The sequence below is a fragment of the Natator depressus genome, chromosome 4 (assembly GCF_965152275.1).
Source record: "Natator depressus isolate rNatDep1 chromosome 4, rNatDep2.hap1, whole genome shotgun sequence".
Lineage (NCBI taxonomy): Eukaryota > Metazoa > Chordata > Testudines > Cheloniidae > Natator > Natator depressus.
The window spans coordinates 49,664,007-49,674,778 of record NC_134237.1 but is presented as its reverse complement, the minus strand read 5'-3'; positions in this window follow the sequence as shown (position 1 = coordinate 49,674,778).

Sequence of the window (10,772 nt, the reverse complement as noted above, 5' to 3'; positions counted from 1 at the left end):
CAGAGGCAAAAAAAGCATTGAGTACATTAGCTTTTTTCACATTCTCTGTCACTAGGTTGCCTCCCTCATTCAGTAAGGGGCCCACACTTTCCTTGACTTTCTCTTTGTTGCTAACATACCTGAAGATGCCCTTCTTGTTACTCTTTACATCTCTTGCTAGCTGCAACTCCAAGTATTATTTGGCCTTCCTGATTTCACTCCTGCATGCCTGAGCAATATTTTTATACTCCTCCCTCGTCATTTGTCCAATCTTCCACTTCTTGTAAGCTTCTTTTTTCTGTTTAAGATCAGCAGGGATTTCACTCTTAAGCCAAGTTGGTCACCTGCCTTATTTACTATACTTTCTATACATTGGGATGGTTTGTTCCTGCAACCTCAATAAAGGATTCTTTAAAATACAGCCAGCTCTCCTGGACTCCTTTCCCCCTCATGTTGTTCTCCCAGTGGATCCTGCCCATCAGTTCCCTGAGGGAGTCAGTGTCTGCTTTTCTGAAGTCCAGGGTCTGTATTCTGCTGCTCTCCTTTTTTCCTTGTGTCAGGATCCTGAACTCGACCATCTCATGGTCACTGCCTCCCAGGTTCCCATCCACTTTTGCTTCCCCTACTAATTCTTTGCAGTTTGTGAGCAGCAGGTCAAGAAGAGCTCTGCCCCAGTTGGTTCCTCCAGCACTTGCACCAGGAAATTGTCCCCTACACTTTCCAAAAACTTTCCGGAGTATCTGTGCACCGCTGTATTGCTCTCCTAGCAGATATCAGGGTGATTGAAGTCTCCAATGAGATCCAGGGCCTGTGATCTAGTAACTTCTGTTAGTTACTGAAAGAGAGCCTCATCCCGTGGTCTATAGTAGACTCCCACCACAACATCACCCTTGTTGCTCACACTTCTAAACTTAATCCAGAGACTCTCAGGTTTTTCTGCAGGTTCATACCGGAGCTCTGAACAGTCATACTGCTCTCTTACATACAATGCAACTCCCCCACCTTTTTTTTTACCCTGCCTGTCCTTCCTGAACAGTTTATATCCATCCATGACAGTATTCCAATCATGTGAGTTATCCCACCAAGTCTCTGTTGTTCCAATCACATCATAATTCCTTGACTGTGCCAGAACTTCCAGTTCTCCCTGCTTGTTTCCCAGGCTTCTTGCATTTGTGTATAGGCACTTAAGATAACTTGCTGATCATCCCGCTTTCTCAGTTTGAGGCAGGAGCCCTTCCCTCTTGCACTCTCCTGCTAGTGCTTCCTCCCGGTGTCCCACTTACCTCAGGGCTTTGGTTTCCTTCCTCCGATGAACCTAGTTTAAAGCCTTCCTCACTAGGTGTCAAGGTTCTCTCCCCACTCTGAACTCAAGGGTACAAATGTGGGGACCTGCATGAAAGACCACATCAGCTTATTCTTACCAGCTTAGGTTAAACGCTGCCACCACCAAAGTGTCCAACAATAACAATAGGGGAAGTGCCCACTTGGAAACGTCTTCTCCCTCCCCTCCCCAAAATATCCCCCCAAGCACTACACCCCCCTTTCCTGGGGAATGCTTGATAAAAATCCTCACCAATTTGCATAGGTGAACACAGACCCAAACCCTTGGATCTTAAGAACAATGAAAAAAAACAATCAGGTTCTTAAAAAGAATTTTAATGAAAGAAAAAGAATCACCTTTGTAAAATCAGGATGGTAAATACCTTACAGGGTAATCGGATTCCAAACGTAGAGAATCCATCTAGGCAAAACCTTAAGTTACAAAAAGACACAAAAACAGGAATATACGTTCCATTCATCACAATTTATTTTATCAGCCATTTAAACAAAACAGAATCTAACACATATCTAACTAGATTGCTTACTAACTGTTTACAGGAGTTCTGACCTGCATTCCTGCTCTGTTCTCGGCAAAAGCATCAGACAGATAGACAGACCCTTTGTTTCCGCTCCCCCTCCTGCTTTCAAGGTAACTTGTCTCCTCATTGGTCATTTTGGTCAAGTGCCAGCGAGGTTATCCTAGCTTCTTAACCCTTTACAGGTGAAAGGGTTTTGCCTCTGGCCAGGAGGGATTTTATAGTTCTTTATACAGAAAGGTGGTTACCCTTCCCTTTATATTTATGACACTAGGTTAGCCAGCCTGCTTGCGAAGATGCTCTTCCCTCTCCATTAGATGGAGCCCATCTCTGCCTAGCACTCCTCCTTCTCGGAACATCCAAAGACTTCTCTCTGACACCACCTGCATAGCCATTCGTTGACTTCCACGATTGGAAGGTCTCTACCCGGGTCTTTTCCTTCCAAAGGGAGGATGGACCAGAACACCACTTGTGCCTCAAACTCCTTTATCCTTCTTCCCAGAGTCACGTAGTCTGCAGTGATCCACACTTGATTTGTCACAGTTCTCATTAGAAACCAGACGCTCTACTCTGATTAACAGACTTGGGCTCTGTTTTGAGTTTTAGCAGATTTGAAATCATCCTTCTTCTCTCTTATAACCCCTCTGCCAAAACAGCAAAGTTGCCTGACTCATCCTGGTCTTCTGGGTGACACCCTTCGCTGACATCTTCTTTGGGAGCTGGATTTCACTGGAAGCTCCCAGTCTTGCAGCTACAAAGAGATCTTCCATCTCAAGCATACAAATGGTACTAATTCACCCTCACAGAATGGAATAGAAACAGTTCTGTTCCTGCTCTTGGACCCAAGAATGGGATGCAATGTGTGACAAAGACCCAAAGTGAGGGGGACACAAAATTATTCATGTGAAAAACTTACACTACTGTGTTATATTCATGACTTCAGCATAAATAACTTCCTATACCTCAGTTTCATGTTTCTTTATTTCTAATATTTAATAACTTTCAGCAATAAAATGGAGGAGACACCAAATTGGTTTGGAAGGTAGGTAAATTTGGGAATAAAAGGAGTGATGTCGTTTGAAATTAGGGAACTTTTGAGAGGCTTAAACTTCAAAATACAGTTCTTTTCAAAAATTTAAATAAGTGCACCTTCTATGTAATAATTGTCAGCATCTTTTCCGTTTGAATTAATAATTCTGATTAGGACTGATGCACAATGTCCTGAAATAAGCAGTGATTCAATTTGTGACATGACTATTTTCTCTTAATTTTTGTTTATATGAGTAATGTGCAATATTGTAACAGATGGAGCAATATTACACTTGACTTGAACTTGCGTTCATCTTGAGCATACGTCCATGCAGCAGGCAAGCAAACTTGACAGTTTAATTCTACGTTATGAGAATGTTTGTAGGGATAATCCTATTCACGCTGCTGGATAAGGATGGCCTATAAAACCACCCAAAGAAGATTTATAAATGCCATAATAGCCAATGTCTATTATTGGCCTATAAAACCATTAGTTTTAAATTGTGTGCTGGCATCATGATCTTCTTAACTTGTAAACCAGCTTTTTCTTAGCAGTTTATTGGCAAGAGTAGGTAATTTCCCCATAAGCCTTCATTGCCCATGCTCCCTTTCATCTTTAAAGTATAGTTAACAAATATATCAAAAGCAACGAATGTCTGCAATACTATCCACCTTCAGTTCGCATGGATTATCAGATAGAGGAAATAATAAGAGTATGTTTAAAGGAGCCACAAATGGTTTGGATTAGACTGTATTTAATGACAAAGATCATCTTGGTACTGAGGCTTCAAGATAATGCTACACAATGCTTCAGAAGCAAAAGCAGACGGATAAGTAGGCAGATTTTAAAGCTCCCCCCTTTCTGGTTAAGTATTATACTGTAAGTCAATACAACTCTTGTATCCTAACAGTATTTTTGGAGACTACAGTGTATAGTCAGAGGGAATTGAGAAATGGCTGTTCCATTCTGTAGTTTTTATTTGGCTTTTTAAAATCAGCGTGTTTGACTGTTTTCAGGTGCACCTGGTTCTGCACAGAAATTTGACTTTAAGAATCAGCACAAGACTAGTGAAAATTGGATAGAGAGGAAGAGCACACTCTGAGAGATATCATTATATATGGGATAGTGAGTTGTGACGGATCCAAGAGACATCATCTTCTAGACCAGGAGTTGGCAACCTTTCAGAAGTGGTGTGCTGAGTCTTCATTTATTCACTCTAATTTAAGGTTTTGCATGCCAGTAATACATTTTTAACATTTTTAGAAGGTCTCTTTCTATAAATCTATAATATGTAACTAAACTGTTGCATGTAAAGTAAATAAGGTTTTAAAAATGTTTAAGAAGTTTAATTTAAAATTAAATTAAAATGCAGAGCCCTCCCACCCCGGATCGTTGGCCAGGACCTGGGCAGTGTGAGTGCCACTGAAAATCAGCTCGCATGCCGTCTTTGGCACGCATGCCATAGGTTGCCTATTCCTGTTCTAGACATTAGCACATGCTCATAATTTCTGTATATTTAATCCTGATAGACTGAAAGCCTAGGATACTGTACCTGATTAATAATAATGCTTTCTATTCTAAATAGTTATTTTGTCTGAAGGTCAGAAAGGGATTTGCAAATATGAAAAGTATCATTATCCCTATTTCACAGATATGGAAAGTGAAGCATAGAGAGGTTACATTATCTGATTTGGCCAGGGTAAGCCAATGAGTAGAGCAGAATTCTCATTCCAATGTAAAATTTACTGTATTATTTAAACAAATATTGTGTTATATAGCTGGTGATTCAGACGAGCAGATGCTGCTTGTCCTGATTCCCCAAATTATCTATGGAAGTCAAAGAATATACTTTACTTAGTTAACTAGTCTGAATGATTATACTAGGTCAAGATTCAGTAAAGTACTTGAGCACACACTTAACTTTAAACATGTGCCTAAACTTGCATATTTAAAAGTTAAGCAGGTGTTTAAATCTTTGCAGAATTAGAGGTAATTAGAGGTAATGTGCTGCATTACTTTCTGCAGAATGTGCATTTACCTTCAGTAGGGGAAGGAGTGTTAATCTGTGGATATGACTGTTGTGGAATACTGCAGGGCCATTCCTTTCCTTGTGACATTGGCTATTATAGCATTTATAAATCTTCTTTGGATGCTACCTTTCTGTATTTACATACAAATTCAACTTCCTTTGTACATCTGCTGCCCTAACTACCCTGCCTGTTACAGTTTCTATTTATCCCTATTTTTTTGGTATTTAAGTGTCACATTTCAATACAGTACAACTCTAATAATCCAAAATACCAGACTATCTGAAACACCAAGTTTTACACAGCTAGATTATGTCCCCTGAGATTGCACTGAAGCTCTGTTCATGTGTGCGCTCAGATTCCAGACTTCTAAACTCTGCCGGAGCTCAACTTCAGAATTTGTGTCACAGTTCTGGGCAACTGCACCTATAGTCCCTCTCTTTGATCCAGCATGGGTACCTATGCTAAGCTGCAGGCTCCTCAGCCATCATCTCTCTTGGGTGCAGACCTGTGTCTCTCTGCTTCCTGACTGGAGAAATTCCAGCCTGCGCAGCTACTTGCTTACACTGTGATATCCCCAGCAAAAGATAAGCTGCCTAAGCAGACCTGTTTTGCCTTCACTTCAGAGAAAATAAAAGTGTAATTGCCACAGTTCAGTTACGACACAGCTTTTCCTAAACAAGCACATTGTATTTTTAAGGAAACAGCATTACAGAAAAACAACAATAAAAGAACCTTCATGCATGCTAATAAGCTAATCGGAGATCACCCCTACTCCAGCATGGAGTCTGGCTGGTGAGTGGTCCTTCAAACCCCATACAGGAATTTCCTGTGGTTTCAAGTTCATAACACCTTTTGCTCAGAGCAAGAACTCCCATGAAGGACTCAGTGAGTCCTTTATCCAGTTTGAGGTCTTGGAGAGACAGTGAATAGACAGCCAATGGGCTCCCTCCCTAAGGCAAAGGTTTGAACAGGTTAGGTTTTTTTGTTTTACATAAACAGAGGAGCTACAGTAGCATATTCCTCCTTCTAGAGATATATGGGCTTTCCAGGAAAAGTATTTTAAAAGTTCACATTATTTCAAAAAGTTCCTTGAAGTTCCTAATATCTCTATTAGTCATTAGTCATATCTCCTGGAGAAGACGCATACAATCCTACAATAACACACAATTGCATTTTTAATACAATGGATACCAAAGGTATTAAGTTTAATTCAATAAGGTTTATCCAGGAGATTGCTCTATTTGTCAAATACCACTGCAGAACTGAAGCTCCCTATTATCCCATCTTCTGACTCTTAATAAAGACTTTGGGGAAAACCTTTGATAACATTGGTGTTGATAGGTACTGTGTTTCCAAATATTTCTCACAAAGCAGGACTGCTGAGTATTTAGTCTTTTTACCATAGCTAGTGAATGTAAGCACCACAAAGCTTATTTGGCCTGGAGATCCATAGTGAGTCATGGTTTTGCAGAAGTAAAAACCCCTTTGGCATATGACCCCAATAGTATTGGTGAGTGAGGAGAGAGGTTACGAACAGAAGCCTGATACATTGCTAATAAAAGAAAATATCAATTTTTAAGAAATCCAGCTGCATTTCCTTTTTGTAATCAGTAATAAACCAATGAACTGTGGTCAAATTTAGTGTACAGGGAGCTGAATAATAATTAGTCTGTGGTTAGGATGGCTTAAAAGAAAGAAACAAATATAACATGAATATTTTCAAGTATTCTGAATATATCATATTTCTTTACATTATTCTATATTAAGAACAGTCATCCTATGAAAAATGGGAACTTTCTATATTTCAAATTCTAATGCAACCAAAGAACATGAAGCACCAGTTCTTCCAATTTTGATGCAAGAAGACATATTTATTGTGAATAAATTGAACAACTGTCTTGTCAAGCTTGAACGAAATAGAAGTATTGCAAATGTTAGGCCTCAAACTTCCGTATTCTGCAAAATGCAAACCTTGCAAAAATAAAGCTTACGCTTGTGGTCAGGAAATGAGGCGACCAGATAGCAATTTATGCTGACTCCTATGTACTTATCAATCCAAAATTACCCACATTCAAAATCTAATTGGCTACAGAAAATAAATAGGCCTAAAAATTAAATAGGCAACAATTTTAAAATTAGGGCAACTACATAAACAATGTGGCCCACCCTGATTGGTTGGTCTGTTCTAAAACATGGCCGTCAGACCAGATAAAAAGACGAAGGCACGGGAGTGTGTGTGTGTGGTTGGTTGGTGTTGGTGTTGTACCGTACCTGACTCACACCCGCTGAACCAAAGAGACGTGCACTTCTCAACTGTCTGTACCTGGCCAGTGCGGAAAACGGCCGACTGAAGGGTAACGTATTTTTCGGACGAATGCAGGGTAAGTCTATGGAGTAAAGAAGTCTGGTCGCTCGAGCTGAACTGATCATAGTCGTATCGATACTGTAGTACAAAATCAATAGTAGATGGCTGGTGCATAATAGCTTTGCATGTGTTATTGCTTCTCTTTTACATAGTCCTAGCAAATGCATGTAGCGCTGTCATTCATCAGCTTTATGTTGCCTTTAAGACACCAGGAATATAGGGCTGGTGAATAATAGCTTTACTTATGCTTGTCTTCGGGGCTTTTATTATATATATTTTATTATGCTGCCAGGACCAGCATATGTAGAGTCACTGTTCAGGAACTCACAAATGGTCCACAATATTACTTGTACTTGCGCTTGTCTTCAATATAATCTGCTTTTTGTATTAATTCTTATTCAGTGCTGGTCTTTGGTTTTCCTTTTCTTGTTTTGTTTATGCTGTAAATCATTAAAAGCCTTTCTTGAGGAATAATTAGTAGTTCTTACTTATTTTATACAGACACCACTTTACCTCATTACATCTGTGTTGGGTCGTGGGAAGTAACAAACACCCCAGGGTGAAATAGGGCCCCGAAGCATGCCTCCTTCCATTATCTCCGCAGTATAGACGAAAGAAAGATAAGATAGAATGGAGAAAAAGGTAAAACCTATGTGCAAAAAATTAAAATGTAAAACAAAAGCCCTTCCAGTGAAAAGGATCTTTAGTTATTTATTGTTTTTAAAGTTCATAACTGCCAGCTGGCAAAATACAGAAGATTAATACCTGACAGATCTCTTTTTCACTTTTTGAGTTTCTTCTTAGTGTATGAGCATTGTTTGTTTTTTCCACATGCTACAAACATATCTGTTTATTTGCATGTATTAAAAACAAGCAAACAAAACCCTACTTGGCACTTGTTTCTTTACTGTTATGCATGGAGATTACTCTCTGCCTGGAAATAACAATGCTTTGTTAAAGTGTCTGGTTCTAGGTAAAATCATCAAGGAGGTCTCAGAGGATCATTAGCGAAGCCTCACTGTTTAAAATTATTTTCTTCAGAAGAATAAAACTTAGGATTTTTTAAAAACAGTGATTCTCCATCCCTTCTCTGCAATACACATACAGAAAGAGCATTAGCTTTTATTAAAATGTCAAAGAAGAAGACTATAAAGCTGAACAATTAATAGATGGCTACTTCTTCATGTGTTCAGTTTTTTTACATTTAACTTCTGTCATTCTAGATAACCCATCATCACTTGTAAACAAATTTGTTTGCTTTCACGTGTCAGATTGATAAGAATTAAGTGAGTCTTCTAATGGGTCATTCTTGATGAGAGGCGGAAAACATGACACATGCTTGTTGATGAGGTGTTATTTTTCAAGTAGAACAATAGTCTGCAATACTATCCACTTTAAGGCCACATGGGAAATTGAGTGACATTTAATGATATGTGTGACAGTCTGCAACCCTATGTCCATCCCTTTTTCAAGACTATGGCAATGTCTGCACTACAGCTTATGTTAGCAAAACTTATGTCACTGAGGTGTGTAAATAACGTGCCTCCCCACCCCCGAGAGATATAAATTACACTGACATAAGCACTCCTATGCACAGCCATGTCAGCGGGAGAAGGCTCTCCCACCAATATAGCTTCTACCGTTCACAGAGATGGTTTTATTTTGCTGATGGGAGAGCTCTCTCCTGTCAGCATAGATCATCTTTACCAGATACTCTGCATTGATACAGATGTGCCATTTCATCGCTGTCCATGTAGATATGGCCTATGATAAATTTTGTACTAAGCCTTGTAAGGTGGTATCTGAAAACTCATGATTTGCTGATCATCATTGTCCCGGTAAAATGTGTGGCAACATTGTATGTAAAGTTATAAGATTGTAATGTAAGATGTTACTAAGACAAGTTTCAAATCTGGAGAAGCAGCCACAAACCAGTTCCTCAGAAACAAAAGGTAAACTGATGCCTCATCCAGGTGTCAACAAAATCAAATGGACTATCACCTGGTTAAGTGGTCATTCTTTGTCAGAAAAAGGCAATGGGCAAAGATTTACATTTGCATGAAGAAGCAGCTGAGGGCTCCCACCCATACAGACTCTGTCTCCTGAACCTCAGGGAGATGATTCTCAAAGAAGAGGAAAAATATAAGAAGGAAAAACACAGGCCCCAGTTCATTCTTCACTTTCTGTCTATCCATGGCAGCTGCAACACCCGAGGAACAAAGAAACAACTTTGGACTGAGGAAGAGATCGTGTGTGAAAGGAATTCAGCCAGTAAGACTGCTGAAGTATATGGTGAGAGAGACTTTTGCTTTGAATTCACTTAGTTTGTTAAGTTAGGTATTAGTTGTGTTTTACCTTTTATTTCTTTGTAACCAATTGTGACTTTTATGCTTCATTACTTGTAATCACTTAAAATCTATATTTCTGTAGTTAACAAACTAATTTTGTTTTAATTAAAACCAGTGTGCTTGGATTGAAGTTTTTGGAAAACTCCATTTAACAGGATTTGTGCATATAATTTTCTATGAATAAAATGACCCACTTTCTATGAGCTTGTGTTGTCCAGAAAAGGGCTGGGCAGTAGAAGACATACATTTCTGGGGAAAGTCTGAGACTGGGAATTGGCTGGTGGTGTTTTGCAGTGTAATTCAAGAGAGTCTGGCCACAGCACTCATACTGTATAGTAATTTGGGAGTAATTTACATGCTGGAGGCTGTGTGAGCAGACCAGAAGTGATTGATCTTACGCTGAAGCAGTGTAAAAGGCACCCCACATTGGAGAATTGAGGGGACTCAGCTGTTCAGCAGTCTAGATTGTCCCCAGGTAATGTTTCAATGGGGCAGAAACTTTAATAGTGTAACCAAAGGAATGCATCCGATGAAGTGAGCTGTAGCTCACAAAAGCTTATGCTCAAATAAATTGGTTAGTCTCTAAGGTGCCACTAGTACGCCTTTTCTTTTTGCGAATACAGATTAACACGACTGCTACTCTCAAAGCTACACTCTTACAGTATCTGCAAAAGTCTAAGTGTTTGACACAGTATGTGAAATATAACCAGAATAAGGAGTGTACATGCAGCTTAAATTATTATTTTATTTAACTTTTCATGTGAGATTGAAACATCTAGGCCAGTGAGGAGGTGACTGCAGTCATCATGGGGTGAAATGATTGAGACTTGTGTAAGGGGGCAACAGTCCCCTTACTAACAGTCAGTGGGGGTGTTTTGGTTGGCTAGCTCCCAGTACTAAAAAGGGGGAAGGGTCTATGGGGTATCAGGACCCTGAGACTGCCAGTCCCCAGGAACAATGGGGAAAGGCCAATGCCCCAGGTCAGCCTGAATGACAGGGCGGGCAGGCTAATCAGGGAGTCAGGAGGCCAGGGAGGTCCTGTCCTCCGTATGAGCTGGAATTGCCTGGATCAGACAAAGTGGGGCCAAGCTGAGCTGGGGAGCAGAGCTATGCCAGATCCAGAGAGAGAAGACCCTGTCCTGGGAGCAGAGCTGCTGCAGCCCC